This window comes from Sminthopsis crassicaudata, chromosome 1 (assembly GCF_048593235.1).
Source record: "Sminthopsis crassicaudata isolate SCR6 chromosome 1, ASM4859323v1, whole genome shotgun sequence".
Lineage (NCBI taxonomy): Eukaryota > Metazoa > Chordata > Mammalia > Dasyuromorphia > Dasyuridae > Sminthopsis > Sminthopsis crassicaudata.
The window spans coordinates 597,185,801-597,202,772 of record NC_133617.1 but is presented as its reverse complement, the minus strand read 5'-3'; the positions used below and the strand labels follow the sequence as shown (position 1 = coordinate 597,202,772).

At 36.3% G+C, this 16,972-nt stretch overlaps 1 protein-coding gene across 1 annotated transcript in view; it reads right to left on the bottom strand.

Annotated features, from left to right (window-relative positions):
* PDE4D (phosphodiesterase 4D) overlaps positions 1-11,276 on the bottom strand; it is a 1,915,283-nt gene extending 1,904,007 nt beyond the window's left edge. Inside the window, exon 1 of the mRNA XM_074282453.1 lies at positions 11,260-11,276. The gene's annotated coding sequence lies outside the window, so the exon portion shown is untranslated. The remainder of the gene's footprint in view (positions 1-11,259) is intronic.
* Positions 11,277-16,972: the final 5,696 nt, after the last annotated feature.

Below are 16,972 nucleotides of genomic sequence, written 5' to 3'. Positions count from 1 at the left end.
TGAACATTAAATTATAAACTCCGTAAGAGTAGTTTCTATGTCATTCCATAACTATATATCCTTGTGCCTACTTTATTTATTCATTGCATTAGAGTGCATTCAACTCAGTAATAAATCCATGATCAACTATAAGAAAGAAATACAAGAATAGCATGGATAAATTAATCCACAGGAAATTTCAAACTTTTATTTAGTTCTTATTTATAGCTTATTCCTTCATTCAATTTTTTTACAAAGGTCAGGTGGCAAGTAACAAAACAGACTAGTTTTGATTTCCTTTCATTTTATTTCCACCGCCCATTCTCCATAAGTTTTAATGAGCAATGAAATTGCCAAGATATCAGGCAAGCGAAAGGAAAAGATTCAGGGAGAAACCTTGGCCTTTTTAACTAAGATTTATAATTGGCATCAGTTTGAATGAATTAACTGTCCAGTCAGTGATTAAAGCTAGGTAAAGAAGACTAAAGTCTTTCCAAATCCAAGTTGTCACTAGCACTACCTGTAATTAATTATTAAATTTTTGAACAGATTTTTCTTAGAAAGATTGGTTTGCTTTCCCAGTTCTTCCCAGGAAACAAAGTAGGATAAGGTATAACCACTTGTCTTCAGTTCTAAGCCAGGAGATAGAAGTCTTCAGGTTTCAATACAGCTAAGGAAGATTTCCATGACACAGTGATTTTTGTTTTTTATCTTTAGAAACCCAATTAATCATATTTGTTCATCATTAAGTATATGCCAGGCAAAATGGGAATATAAATTCAAAGAATGAAACAATTCTTACTCTAACATTCCCTATTAAATATTAAGAACTTTGACCAAGTATTGAGAGAAATCAGATATCTGCTTCTCCTCAAATTTTGTTGTTGTTTAGTTGTTCCAGCTATGTCTGGCTCCCCATGACCTTATTTGGGGTTTTATTAGCAAAGAGAATTGAGTCATTTGTCATTTCCTTCTCCAGCTCATTTTTCAAATGAAGAACTAAACTAGATAGGGTCACACAATAAGTGTCTGAGTTCAGTTTTGAGCACAGGTTTTTCTGATTCCAAATCTAGCACTCTATATATTGCATCAACTAGCTGCCCCCTTCATATTTTTGCACATGCTTATTTCCAATTTCTCCTACCACCTTTCTTTATTCCCTATCAAGCCATTTCCTCCCAAAAGCACAGATATAGATAGTTAAGAAATCATCAAAGCAGACACTCCAGGAATCTGTATTGTAGTTATTTTGTGAACATACATGTGTACACACACACACCACACACAATTTAGACCATCCAGTCTGTTCATGAAGTGACCAGATATTTTATTTTATAAAAATAGGAAAACAGAAATTGAGACGAGCAGTACAGAAAAACACCTTATAATGGACCGAACTCTGTACATGAAATAAGGATTACAAGGTGCTAACTCAGTGGAATTGATAAGGCATTGGTTATCTAGTTTAGCATGGTGATTAATAGTTCTCTAGTTCAGTATGATTTAATTAATCTTACAACAAATAATGGTTCCCTAGTGATGTGATGATTGGCTTATACTCAGTATACTGCATATAAACTGGGAGAAACTCAGCCAGAAAAGGGCTCAGGGACAGATTCGGAGAAGACAGAAGACTGGAGGCTGGAACACAACCTCTGAGACAAACTTCAAGACAGAGACAGTCATGGTAGCTTTCCTGCTTCCTCCACTGAAACCAAGATACATTCTGCAGTACCTCTAGAAAGCTAGCCAAGACTCCAGGCAAGGAAACTAGACTGTGAAGGAGACAATCAAGAATTTGGATTTTATCCCTGGCTATTTTCATGGTGATTACTCAGCTGAAAGGCAGGCTGGTCTCAAGAACTCCAGAAAACCAACCAGAACACTACAATCTGACAAAATAGCTATGGAGTAGTTGGAAAGGACCCAACATTTTCCTTAGGAGAGCACTGGAACTCATAGAGGTCATTTGTCCCAGATCAAATGACTAGTTTGTTTTAGAGTTAAGATTAGCTCATAATTCTATTTGGACTAGAAAAGATTCTGTTCTCTATCTACAGGCAGAGAATTTGACTTCAAATTCTGACTGTTAATTGCTACTTGTGTGACCTTTTTAAGCTTTAATGTTTGAATTGTGAAATGAAACCTTGAACTAGATGATCCATCCAACACTAAATCTAAGATTCTATGATAATGAAAAAAGCATAAGTAGGGTAGAATTGTGGGGGCGAGGGTTGGAGAAATATGTAAGACTCTTTAGTGAAATTTCCACAGTAAGTTTCTATTTTGAGGGTGAGGAAAGAAGGCAATCAAGGTTAAGAGACTTGCCCAGAATCACACAACTAGAAAGTATCTGAGGCCAGATTTGAACTCAAGACCTCCTGACTCCATGTTTGGCTGCTCTATCCACTGTGTCACCTAGCTTCCCTGAATAATAATTTCCTATAATTTTCAAACCAAGCATTATAAAGGTAAATCAGATCAGCTTCCTAATAACAACTACTATTGTACTGAGTAGTGACTAGAGGAAGAAGATATGCATCTAATTTCATGAGAGATGGATATTCATCATCTTTGGGGGCAACCAAAAGGCTCTCCTTCAATACTGACACCCTAGATTAAAGCCCCATTCTCCCTTGCAACTTGGTGTCACAGTGGGTAGAATACTGAATCTGGAATAAAGAAGACCGAAGTTCAAATATAGCTTCAGGCATTTACTAGCTAAGTTGTATAACTGCCTCAGTTTCCTCAGCTATAAAATATAATAACCCCTCTCTCTGAAAACTATTAATGAGACATATGTAATGTACTGGGTACAGTTTTTGACACATAATAAGCTCTATATCAGTCTTGTTGGGGCAAGTTGGTGCAATGGATAAAACATCAGCCCTGACAGAGTCAGGAGGATTTTGAGTTCAAATCTGGCCTCAGACACTTAACACTTTCTAGCTGGGTGACACTGGGCAAGTCACTTAACTCCAATTGCCTCAGCAAAAAATAGATAGATAGATAGATAGATAGATAGATAGATAGATAGATAGATAGATAAAGTCTTGTTTCTCCTCTCTTCACAATTCATCCTACCTTCCACATTAAGTATGGCTTTACCTAGAACAAAACTGAGATAATCCTCATTTTAAAGCCATTTTTCAGAAATAAATAAAAGAAAAGCCTCATAAAATGTCTGCTTTTTGCTTTCAAGAAAAGTAGTAAACTCTATACCCAATTAAATTAGGCATTTATATAAATAAATACACACATACATACATACATACATACACACACACACACACTATGGGAAGTGTTGGAGAAAAGAATATAACAAAAATTCATTTAAATTTTTTCTTCTGCACATACTTTTAGAAATTAAAAGTTAAAGAATTCAAAGAAAGAGAAAAATATAAAACACTTTACTATGTTTCAACATAAAACCTAAAAATTAAAAAATAGCAGCCCAGTACCTATATTCCTGAGACACACTTAAGTATTCAATTTAACAAGCCAATTCCAGTTTTGAACTGCCCTCAACATTCTGGAGAGCAATTTGGAACTATGCCCAAAGGGCTATCAAACTGTGCATACCTCTATTGGGCCTCTATCCTAAAGAGATGATAAAAAGGGAAAAGTACCTACAATTGCAAAAATGTTTGTAGCAGCCTTTTCTGTAATGACAAGGAACTGGAAACTGAGGGATGCCCATCAGTTGGGGAATGGCTAAATAAGTTATGGTATATGAATGTTATAGAATATCATTGTTCTAAAAGAAACATTCAGCAGGATGATTTCAGAAAAGCCTGGAGAGACTGATATGAACTGATGCTAAATGTAGTGAGTAGAAGCAAGAGAACATTGTTCACAGCAGCAACATTACATGATAATCAAATCTGATAGATGTGGCTCTTTTCAACAATGAGGTGATTCAGGCCAATTCCAATAGACATGTTAGAGAGAACCATCTGCATCTAGAAAGAGGGCTATGGGGATTGAATGTGGACCTTTTTTGTTGTTGTCTGCTTGCTTGTTTTTTTTTCTTTCTCTTTTTTTAAATTTTTGATCCAATTTTTATTGTGCAGCATGATAAATGTGGAAATATGTACACAAAGAATTGTGCATGTTTAACATATTGGATTGCTTGCTATCTAGGGGAAGGGGTGGGGAAAGGGAGAAAGAAAAATTTGAAACCCAAGGTTTTGCAAGAGTGAATGTTGAAAACTATTTTTGCATATATTTTGAAAATAAAAAGCTATTATTAAAAAATAAAGAATGGATATCAGGTGATCCTTGCTTTTCTGTTTATAGGGTTTCAGTTTTGGAATGCCTTTTTATTGTGGGAGGATAATTTCAAAGATAAATTTAGAGAATAATTAGAAGAACTCAACCAATGGAAAGTGTGGTTGGGTAGGAGATGCAGGAAAGAGGAGAGAATGATATTCTATTTTGAGGTTGTTAATTTTAGGTAACTTAGGAAGAATTTTTTTCACATGTACTTTTTAAAATTAAAGGTCACATTCATATTTCTAGGTGTTTTTCCTAGACTTCAAGAAACCAAATCTTAAAAGCTATTTTGTCTGCATATCTATTTTTATGCTCACATGTAAGGAAAAGAACATTTACATAGAAAACAGGAGCTTTGTCCTATTTGTACTATTGACCTTGAACAACTCATTTAATCATTGGCACCTCATCTATAAAACAAAGGAATAGGGCAAAACAATCACTAAGTTCCTTTCAGCTCTGAAATCAGTCTGTGATTCTGTCACTTAAATTTGTATAAAATTCCTACATGGTATAATACCACTCATAATGTGTCTTTCATTCAACTAGTTAACATTCTGAATTTTTGGAGATTGAAAAAGGGGTGTTATAGGAAGGGCAAAGTAATCCCAAACTTGATACTTTCTCTTCAGGTGTCCAACATGTTAACAAGTCCTTGTGCCTGTCATTATAATTTCAAAGTTACTGAAAAAGTCACCAAAGGTTCAAAAAAGACAAGCAGCAGTCCAAGCCAAAAATCCATCACATCTGTTTCTATCCAGTTTCTCCAATGATATAAGAACCCACACTCCTGGCACAATCAATCTCAGAACAACTGCATGCAAGATGGCCCAGCAGCTGAAAAGTAGGACACAGCTGGGGCCAATGTTCCAGGAAGCCCCATCATGTTCCAATAGAGAGTTAGCTCATTAGCTGTGACGCAAAACTTTTGCATTAACTTTCCAAAACATTCTACAAAATACTTTTGACTATAGGTTTGCTCCCTAAGATGATCATCTCACCAACCTGAAGAGGCTTAAAAATTACAAAAGTCACGAGGAATGAATATTTGGGATGAAAATAGATTCATGGTGATTCTAGGGAGAAGAAATCTTGGCTCTGAAGTCAGTCTTGATTCTTGGATCTGTAACATAGTGTGTGACCTTTCACTTAATCTATAAAATGAAAGCATATGTACTAAATGACACTCTCCAGGCCCCTATCAATTCCTAATCTACATGCTTTAAATCTTCATTTATAATTTTTTAACATTGTTGTTCAGTCATATTCCACTCAAGTCGTTTAATTTTTTCTGAGCCTCAGTTTCCTCATCTATCAAATAAGGGGATTGGACTTTTGTTGTCATTGTTACTCAGTCGTCACATTCTTCAAGACCCTATTTGGGGTTTTCTTCGTAAAAGTCTTCCATTACAACTCATTTTACAGATGAGGAAACGGAGGCATACAGGGTAAATTGGCTTCCCTAGAGTCACATAGCTAATTAGTATCTAAGGTCACATTTGAACTCAAGACTTCCTGATTCCAGGGCTGGCATTCTATCCACTGTGCCAATTATCTTGCCCAATGAATGCCCCATTCTTTTCTAAATACTATGACAGATTAGCAGAGAGGCAGTGGTGAGAAATCGCTTGGCCTTCCAAGTCATATATCTAATCTAGATAAAAGATATACACACACCATTTTACAAACACTTCAAAAAGCAAAAGAAGTCTTAGTAATCAAATCAATTTAGATAAGATGATATGCCCTTAAGTCTAGTCCTTCCTGTCTGTATCCAGAAATTGTCCCTTTTTTTTCTCTCTTCTTCAATCTGTTGCAATCTACTATATTCTCCCTTGCTGTCTATAAATATACTGATTTTCCCCCTTAAAAAATATCTTCATCTGATCCTGCCATACCCACAAACTATTCTCCTCCATCTTTCCTCCCTTTCACCAATTCCTAAAAAAAGGGGAACAGGGGTACACTACACTCTGGCTCTACTGCTTTGCCCCCCTCTCACTTCTCAACCAATTTGCTATACCCTGAACTCTGCATTCCCATAATCCCCCCTTCTGTTTTTTTGTTTTTTGGTTTGTTTTTGTTTTTGTTTTTGTTTTTTGCCACTCTATCCTCCCCTCCTGGAATGTACTCCCTTCTCTTACATTCTTTAGCTTCCTTCCCCACTCATCTCAGTTGCCAGCCCTTATGGGAAGCTTGTCTTTAAAAGCCCCCTATTTATTAAAAATCTCTCCTTCCTCCAATTACATTTTGTTTATTTATCCCTACCTCTCCTAGTAACTGGTGAACTCCTTATAAGCAAAGACCAGTTTTCATTTAATCTCTCTCATTAGAATGATACCTTGGACACACTCTCTTAATAATGCTTTTTGAATAAGTGAATGTGAATATACACTCTGGAATATAACTATAACCGAAAAATCTGAATGATAACTAGCTTAGAATCCAAAGAGGAGTATCTGAATGTGACTGATTAGGTGATTATAGTCCACACAGATCAAAAACTCAACAAAACTATTCTGGGTGAATATGGGAGAGGCATGTGGATTTGCCTTAGGGGTCCTGGATTCAAATCTAGATTCAAAAACTTATGATCTTTAATCTTGACAATTCTCTCTCTGTCTCTCTCTCTCTCTCTGTCTCTCTGTCTCTCTCTCTCTCTCTGTCTCTCTCTCTCTCTCTCTCTCTCTCTCTCTCTCTCTCTCTCTCTCTCTCTGTCTCTGTCTGTCTCTCTCTCGCTCGCTCTCTCTCTGTCTCTGTCTCTCTCTCTGTCTCTATCTCTCTTTCTGTCTCTCTCTGTCTCTCTGTCTCTGTCTCTCTCCCTCTCTCTGTCTCTGTCTCTCTCTGTCTCTCTCTCTCTCTCTCTCTCTCTCTCTCTCTCTCTCTCTCTCTCTCTTTCTCTCTCTGTCTTTATCTCTCTTTCTGTCTCTCTCTATGTCTCTCTGTCTCTGTCTCTCTCCCTCTCTCTGTCTCTGTCTCTCTCTCTCTCTCTCTCTCTCTCTCTCTCTCTCTCTCTCTTTCTCTCTCTGTCTTTATCTCTCTTTCTGTCTCTCTCTATGTCTCTCTCTCTGTGTCTCTGTGTCTCTGTCTCTCTCTGTCTCTCTGTCTCTGTCTCTGTCTCTCTGTCTCTCTCTTTCTTTCTCTCTTTCTCGCTCTCTTTCTCTTTCTCTCTCTCTTTCTCTCTCTCTCTCGCTCTCTGTCTCTGTCTCTCTCTCTGTCTCTATCTCTCTTTCTGTCTCTCTCTATGTCTCTCTGTCTCTGTCTCTGTCTCTGTCTCTCTCTCTCTCTCTCTTTCTCTCTCTGTCTTTATCTCTCTTTCTGTCTCTCTCTACGTCTCTCTCTGTGTGTCTCTGTGTCTCTGTCTCTCTCTGTCTCTCTGTCTCTGTCTATCTCTCTGTCTTTTTCTCTCTTTCTGTCTCTCTCTATGTCTCTCTCTCTGTGTCTCTGTGTCTCTGTGTGTGTGTGTGTCTCTCTCTCTGTCTCTCTCTTTCTCTCTCTGTCTTCCCCCTCCCTCTTTTTCCCCTCTCCCTCCTTCCCTCTTTCTCTCTCTCCCTCTCTCCCCCTTTCTCTCTTCCTTCCTTCCTTCCTTCCTCCCTTTCTCCTTCTCTTTTTGTGTGTGGGTGTGTATGTACACACACATACACACACACACATACATATATAGCATTCATTTCATGCCTCAGAGCTTCAATTTTCTTATCCATAAAGTTAGCTTAATATTTTCCCCACCTACCACCTGGAGCAGTTGTGAGAAAACACTGAAAATCTTGAAGGATTACAGAAATGGGAATTATTATTTAGTATGAATTATTGAGTCAGCGTGGTATAATGAATAAAGAGCTGGCTTCAAAATCAAGTAAAGCTGAGTTCAAATTCTGCCTCTGACACATACTACCCCTGTGACCCTGAGCAAATAACAACCTCTCAACATCCCCCAAGAAGCTCTCCAAAAACTAGAAGTTTCAAAGCTGAAACTAATCAATATTGGTTTAGGAGTTTCCTAAACCAATGAACTCACAAAATCTAGTCCCTTTTCTTTCCAAGCAAACATAAAGAAGTCCATCGGTTGAGCCATTACAGCATTGGTACTATATTTTGATTTCTTCCATGTATATTTATTTGGATCAGCAACTCTTGGGACAAACCCATACTTTGCAGTTTAATCATGGATGATTGATAGTCCTAAACTATAGTGCCTCCTATATCATTCTAGTAAAATCAATAGCATCCTAGTAAAAATCAAATATTTTGGATAACCTACAGGAAGTTTAATTAATAAAAGAAATTAGCTTAAGCAATCATAAGAAAACAAAATTAAATTTAAATTTATGCTATTACTTTTTTAAAGACAGCAATAATTCTTTCCTGGAGCTAAATATGTACATTGGAGGGTAATCAAAAACTCCACAAAGTCACAATGCTGCAACAAATTCTTTCTGGAATCAATCACCCATTGTCAAGCCCTTCTCTCTTGAGGAGATATGCCCAATATTACACCAAATAAATAATTTCTCACATCCCATTGCTTCTCTGAAAATGAAGACCAGTGATGCAACACTACTAGAAACAGACCAAAAATAGGCCACCAAAAAAAATGGAAACAAAAACAGGCCTTGTTCCAAAGACCTCCACTTTGCCATTCATGTTCTCATTTGCTTTTACAAGCTCTTCCCTTTCCTTCAGTGCTCTGCAAAGGAAAGGGCATGGGTTTAGAGGACTGGGGTTCAATTCCACTTCCTATATTTGCCACCTATAGGAGCCTGGATAAGTCACTTCATTTCAGTTTCCTTAGAATTATAAAGAGCACTAAGAAAATGAAGTCTGAGGAAAAGCATTGAAATACCCTAGAAATTCTTCAAACACCTTCTCTCCCTTGACAACTCTTAGATTTTAAGCACCTCCTAGACTTTTTTAAGCAAGCAATTTTTCAGCTGATAGATTATTTTTCTTGTGTTTTTGCCCAAGCAAGCAGATGTGGAAAAGCTAGGAAAGTATTGTCAACCTGAGTAAAAACAAGCAAACAAATAAACAAATTAAAAAAAAAAACAAGATTATCAGAAGGATATAGTTATATAAACCATACAGAAACAGGAAAAGCAGAACTGAAAATTAGGAAATTACTTGAGAACACAACTACTATTTCCCACCATCTAAATTTTGACAGGTACACAATTATTTTCCATCTATTTTTCTAAAGCCATTAATATCCTCCAATAATATATATACAGGTTAGGCACAAATGTATATTATAATACAGTTACATCTCAACTAATTATAAATAGAACTATTAAACAACTAAGCAATTGATTGTATTCTTACGCATTTTATGGATTAGATGTGCTCTAAAATATTCAGGAGGGAAATCCTTTTCAATGTAATAAATCAAAACACATTAGAAAGGTTTATCATTTAAAGAGAGATGGTATTATGTAGCGCATTGTCAGCCAATCATACAACCTTTTGGCACTTCTTTGAGATTGCATTGGTAAAAAGAATTTCCTCATAATGGAATCACTAATTCAACCTTAGAACCATTATTTTTTTTACAAAGTAAATAGCCACTACCTTCAGTTTCCCCATATTACATTTACTTCAAAAGGGGCCCAGCTAGGAAATATTTAATATATAAAATTACAGTCATAGGGTATTATAGGCATCATTTCACAAAATCATAATTAACCATTAGTTCGTGGTAGTGAGTGGATACAATAACAATAAAAACCCTTTAACCATATATGATTCCATAAGAAGTTATCTTCATATGAATTTTGCATTAATTCCCACATCTTTGAAATATTCCTATTCAGCACCTACCCCTTCACACACACACATACAAAAAAAAAAAAAATCAGTTGATTTATGTTAATAGATAGGTACATAAGAAATGCATCTATTTTCTCTCTATAGGTTAAAAGGAGACAATAAAATTTGCAAAATCAAATAGACAAATAAAACCCAAAGTTGCAATAACATGACACTTCAACTATGTTCCCAGGTTACACAGAGTTCCATAAAAAAATTACAAATCATTTATTTCCAAGTTCTTGACACCCCCCAAAAAATTTGTGAACAATGAGGAGAAAGAAATGCTAAATCAAAAATAGGAACTGATCCATTTGCATTCTGTGGGGCACACTCAGGAGTGAATGTAGATGTGTAATAAGCAGATGCTATAGATAGGATGATGAAAACACCAATTTGGTGTTCATTTCTGTGCTCTCCAGTTGGTTTAAACCAACCTGCACACTAACAGAAGTCACACCCGACCAGCCCACAAACCCAGCAACAGTTCTGTTACTCTCATTTCTTCTGCTTAACTCCAAATCCCAAGCCACATTTTCCTTTCTGCATCTGGTTGTGTGTGCATATGTTTAACATAGTTTTATAGAGTTTTTAAAACAAAGCTGGTGAGTGCTAGCATTAAACTTAGGCAACTTCGGGGGCTGTTAAAAATGTAAATGATTTTAAAAGGCACCCATAGCACTCTCCTTTCCATCACCTTTAAAAATAGTCATATTGAATAAAGCATTCCATTTTTGCTCTCATAATTTTGCATTTCTCAGTGCATTTTGTTTGGCGTCTCTGCCTGCTAGTATTTCCCTGAAGGATACTGCTGGCTCACGGTTTCAGAGAAGAAAATGAATCCTTTACTGATGCAAATAGTCTTTCCCTTTCCCTTTGATTTCATATCAATAATATGATTTATCTCCGCAGTATTATACTTTCAGCCCTGCTTTTCTCCCTGAGAATAGGGTTCCAGCCTTCACAATATGTTTAAGAAATAGATCCAAAATACAGCTGATGGTGTCTTAAATCTCCCGAAATTGCATTAACCCTATTAGGTTTTTGGTCACTCAAGCTGCAGTTAATACAAACTGGGGAGGAGGGGAGCGGGAAGCGGGTAATGAATCATCTACTACTTCACTATTTTCTAATTACAAGCACTTCCTCTAGGACACGTAATTAATTTACTGAGTTGGGGGAAAAAAAGTCAGAATTACTCACACAGTCTTGAAGATGCAATATCAGCTATGTAAGACAAATATCCAAGTCAATAGTGTTAGCACCCAACTAAGAATATATGTGCATAAAGTCAGGAGCTGACAGGCCCTCTGGGTTCCTGCCACTATAGGAATCATACTCCTGGGTGCCGGGCCATAATTTATGAAACTGAGCTCCAGCCTCAGCCAATCATTTAGCTTCCCATAACAAGTCTAACTGGATCAGAGGAGCTAGCTGTGCCGCAATAAAGCCACATGGAGGAGATATCCCAACCGATAATCTGTTTATCTGAGCTCGATTTCAATCGGGGAAGCCAAAAAGAAATCCTAACTTCTTTGTCTTTAAGGAGGGGGGCAGCTGACCTACGTCAATGGGATGCCCAGTTTACCCTGGCTATCCACTACGGGAGACCAAAAGGCAGCTACAGAAGGAGGGGGGGGAAATCCTGGAGGTAATAGAAAAGGAAAGGGGAAAGGGAAAAGGAGAGGAAAGGGAAGGAAAGGAAGGGAGGGAAAGGAAGAGAAGGGAAAGGAAAGGAAGGAAGAGGAAAGGAAAGGGAAGGGAAGATATGGGAAGGGGAAAGGAAGGGAAAAGGGAAGGGGAAAGGGAAAGGGAAAGAAAAGGGGAAAGGGAAAGGGAAGGGAAGAAAGAAATTTTTAGCAATTCCATTATTGAGTGAGAATGTTATGTATGAGATCACTTGGGCAGCAAAATACGTTTTATCTTATCTCTTTTTTCTTCTAGAACCTTTTTATGAGGCCATTTGATATATAAAATAAGGGGTGGGTAAGAGAGCCATAACATTCCTGGAGAAAACTCCAATCCATATTACAATTTGTAAACGACAAAGTATAATTTTCAAAAGTGCCCCGCAAACTACAAGCTCAGATTTCTGTCCTTTTTGCCCACCCAAAGAACCAATAGACAAGAAGAAAAAAAAAAATTGTTGGTGCAAACAATGATTGTGTGTTCAATTTCTGCAAGGTATGATTGTGCCTGAAGACAGGAAGTTGGGGACATAACCTAGTGTAATGGGACACTCCTTTGGAGTCTGGAGAAAGAAAGAAACAATAAAAACAACTTCTTAGCATTCCCTGGGAGAAAAGTGACATAACCTGGAAGAGAAAGTTGACTGACATCCAAGGCACTGATTTTTCTTAAACTAAATTAATCTCTTTTCCATTGATGAAAAATAATGGAAATCTTCTCCAAACTGCCTTTCTCCTCCCCCCTCCCAAAAAACTACCAGCTTTGGAATTCCTTAAGAAATTTTAAGCATTATGTTGAAATAAACATTATTACAGGATTACACTGAAAAGGAAAGGAAAAAATGGTGATATCATGACTCACGAAAAAAACACCCTTTAAACCCTTGGTATATATATTACCTTCATGGTGATCCTGTTAAAATCTCAGCAAATAGCATTCTCCTTTAATGGCTTATACAACTTCGATCTCAGCAACAAGAGATTTTATATATGTATCTAACTAAAAAAATAATAATAGCCAGTCCTAAATCAATTTTTGCCCCTTCAAAATTATATTAGGAGTAGACACCCTTCAAATTCATTTGTACCTAGAAGATAGACAAGAAAGGGAGAAATATATTTGAATTTACCTACTGAATATAAATAGCATTAACTGAACTAACACTTACCCAATTGGGATTTATTCTACATAAGACCCTGAATCCAGTCAAAGACTGGACATGGAAAAGAGGAAATGGAGGGCAGAATCTGAGTGAAAAAGTTAAGGCAGCCTCTCCCAATTTTCCCCCCACTCTGGAATTTGTGACTTAAATTACCTCATTTCCGACTAGGCCAGGGAAGAATAATTCTACTCTTGGTGAATTATTTATTTTTTTTAATTGAGTCTTTGTTTGACAGCTACCAGCTATTCCTGCAGCATCCTTCAGTGAAAATGAAGAGACTTAAGGTCCTTATTATAAAATAAAATGCAAACTTTTCTATTAGACTTTTAAAGTTCTTTACCAGCTTACCACACTCTACTTCCCCTTCAGACATCCTACCAGATAAGCTGTCCTTCCTGTTATTTATACATATTCTCTCATTCTTCCCTCTCCTTTCCCTCTCCTTTTGTCCTTCTCCCCCGCTTTCCCTCTCCCTATCTTTCTCACTCTCCCTTCCTCCCTCCCTCCCTCTGTCCTCTCTTTCTTTCTTCTCCTCAATCTCCCTCATTTCTCCTTCCTTTGTTGTCTCTATCTCTCTGCCTTTATCCCTGTCTGCCTGTTTCTGTCTGTCTGTTTCTCTCTCTCTCTCTCTCTCTCTCTCTCTCTCTCTCTCTCTCTCTCTCTCTCTCTCTCTCTCTCTCTCTCTCTCTCTCTCTCTCTCTCTCTCTCTGCCTCTCTCCATAATCACAACACCAGAATCTTGCCAGAGATAGATCTTGGACCCAGGTCTTCCTGACTTGATGTCAGTCTCTCTAACTACTATATTGTACTCTGTGTCTTTCCCAATTGCTTTCTTTTCAGTCTTCAATAATTCTGGAGCCCGTATAATACTCATTGTCAAAGTCAAATATGGATGATTTAAATACTGAGCAAAATAAAAAACTCCAATTGCAAATTTAAAAAATTAATAATACAATTTAAATTGAGTCATCATAGCTAACCCTCTATTCTTTGAATTGATCCGTCTTTCCTTCTTTGACTGAAATTTGACATTTGAGTTATAATAAGGCATTTCACTGACTAGCAATAATCCTAAGAGTTATCCTGTTGGTCTCTCCTACATCTTTGAAGACTGCCATCATCACCCATGTAGGCTACAAGAGCTAGCAGCTGTTAATCAGCTCTTTGGGGTGCTTGTTTTACAACTTTGGCAGTTTTCCTGTATCAGTATATAACTAAGCTACTGACCATATGGTTCCCTTGCCCTTCTGTGCATCATTATTTTGATTTACAGAACTGCAAGATGTTAATCGGTTAATGAATAAAGTCTACCTTTGAAGAAGAAAAAAACACTAAAAGATCATTCTATGGGTTGCCTGATGACCAGACTTAGAATTCCAACATATGACACATGGGCTGCTGATTGATGTTTTTCTTGGGAATTCAGAAATCCTGTGACCCAATTTTCAAATGACATGAAAAATTAAATTCAAAGAGTTGATTATGTCATACTCATTGGGGCAAACACTCACAATTTGACAAAAATTGTTGGGAAACTGGAAAAGTCTGGCAGAAAACAGTTATAGACCAACATCTCACATCGTATACCAAATTAAGCTCAAAATGATTTAGCCATAAAGGATATCATAAGAAAATTAGTGGAACATAGCAGAAACCACCTGTCAGATCTATGGATAGGGGAAGAGTTTATGATCAAACAAGAGATAGAGAGGTTCATAGGAGGTAAAATGTACATTTTTTATTAAAGTTAATTAAGCCAAGTTGATAAGAATTACAGACATGTTCCAATTAATAAATGCTCAAATGATAGGAACAGGAAGTTTTCAGAAAAAGAAATCAAATATAAAGAGCCATATAAAAATTCTCTAAACATTAAAATTTTGAAATTTTTCAAATAATTAGAGAAATGCAAATTAAAATAACCTGGGGGTATCATCTCACATTTATAATATAGGCTAAGCTGTCCAAAAAAAAAAAGGAAAATGAAAAATACTGAAGGGATCATTAATTTAGAAATGGTTTGTATGATTTCACAGATGTATATTTATTATCTCAGGGAGGGGTCAGGGAAAGAAGGGAGATAGGAAAGGGGGAATAGAATTTGGAACTCAAAACTTTTTTTAGAAATTGTTTTAGCATGTAATTGGAAGGAAATAAAATATTATATCTATTTAAAAATAAATTTAAAAGAAAAATGAGAAAAATACTGGAGGGTTGGTGGTGAAACAGTATTGTAATGTCCTATTAGAGCTGTGAACTGATCCAACCATTTCTGAAAACAATTCAAGACTATACTCAAAAAGCTATTAAACTGTTCATACCCTTTGATCTACCAATAATCCTACTAATTCTGAATCTCAAAGAAATCAAAAAAGGAAAAGGACCCTTTGTACAAAAATGTTTATAGCAGGTCTTTTTGTGGTGGCAAAAACTTAGAAACTGAAGGAATGTCTATTGACTAAACAATGGCATATGAATATGGTAGAGTAGTATTATAAGATAGATTCAGAAAAATTTAAAAAGATTTACATAAGCTGATGCAAAGTAAAGTGAGCAAAAGCAGAGAACTTATGCAATAATAATATCACAATGATAATAAACTCTGAAAGATTTAGTAACTCTGATCAGCACAATGACCAATCATAACTCCAAAAGACTCATGATAAAACATACTATCCACCTCCAGATAGAAAGCTAGTGGGCTCTGAGTGAAGATTGAAGCATATTGTCTTTTATTTTTCTTTTTATCTTTTTTGGAAATGACTAATGTGGGAGTTCATTTTGTATAACTCCACATTTTTAATGGGTTTTGTTTTTCCTACCTCTTCAATAAAATGAAGAAAAAACTTTAGAAGTAAAAATTAAATTTTAAATAAAACAAATTTTGAGAAACAGAATTAATATTAGAATAAGACATTCCAATTTCAAAGCACCCTTTTAGTCTGTTTTCCCCCATTTATATAGCTACTCTAATTCAAGTCCTCAGCACCTTTCTCCTATATTAGGATGTCAGCACCTTCCTCTAATTATCTCCATGATTCTAGTCATTCGCCTCTTCAATCCAATCTTTACACAATTCTTAAACTGACTACATTACTTTTTTGCTCAAGAAGTTTCACTGGCTCCCTATTGTCTCTAGGATAAAACTGAAATTTATCTATTTGTCATTTGTAGCCCTTAATATGGCTTCCATCTATCTTTCCAGATTTATTCCACCTTAGTCTTCTTCATCTACTATACATTCTAGTCAATCTGAACTACTTGTTCTCTGTATATGACATGCCATCATTCAACTTCATGCCTTTGGTTGTGTTGTCCCCTGTGCCTAACATGTCTAAGGAACCTAACTCTGGCCTCTAGAAATCTCTCACCCCTTTCAAGGTGCAGTTGAAGTACTGCCTCTCTCTGCATAAAACCTTTCCTGATTTTCCAAAATGGTTAGGGCTCTTCCAGATCCTGGAAATTTAATCTTTTATTATATAGCATATACTAAAATGATTAATGCATTTTAAAGTTTTAATAAAGAAAAATAGTTTTCTTAAGCTTTAATAGCTTTAAACTATACTACAAATTTTGGAACATCCTGCATTTTGTATTTGCTTACTTATAAACATGTTGCTTTTCTCCAACAAAATGTAAACTCCTTGAGGTTAGAGACTTTTGTCTAGTTGAGAGGTTTTTGTGTGTGTGTGTATGTGTAGGAGGTTCTTTTGTATTCCCATGGCCTAGTATAGAAACTAGGATATTGTAAGAACTTTTAAAAATGCTTCTTAGACGAACAAATTGAACTAAATGGAATTGAAGATATGTTTCCCATCATCTCTTGCTATCCTCTACCTCCTCCTAATGTGAGACTTCCATCCACTATTTCTACAGCTTCCTGTTCTCCCTGAGTTACAAAAAAATATTCTGCAGTGTCAGAATCAGAAATATCTATATTGTTGCCATAACCCTTCTTTACCTGAAAATTAATTAGTATATTTGGTGATTTCATAGGATGTGGCAGAGAACTACTCGAGAAGGTATTGATTTTAATTCATTAAGATTTATGTAGCTGGGTCCTGG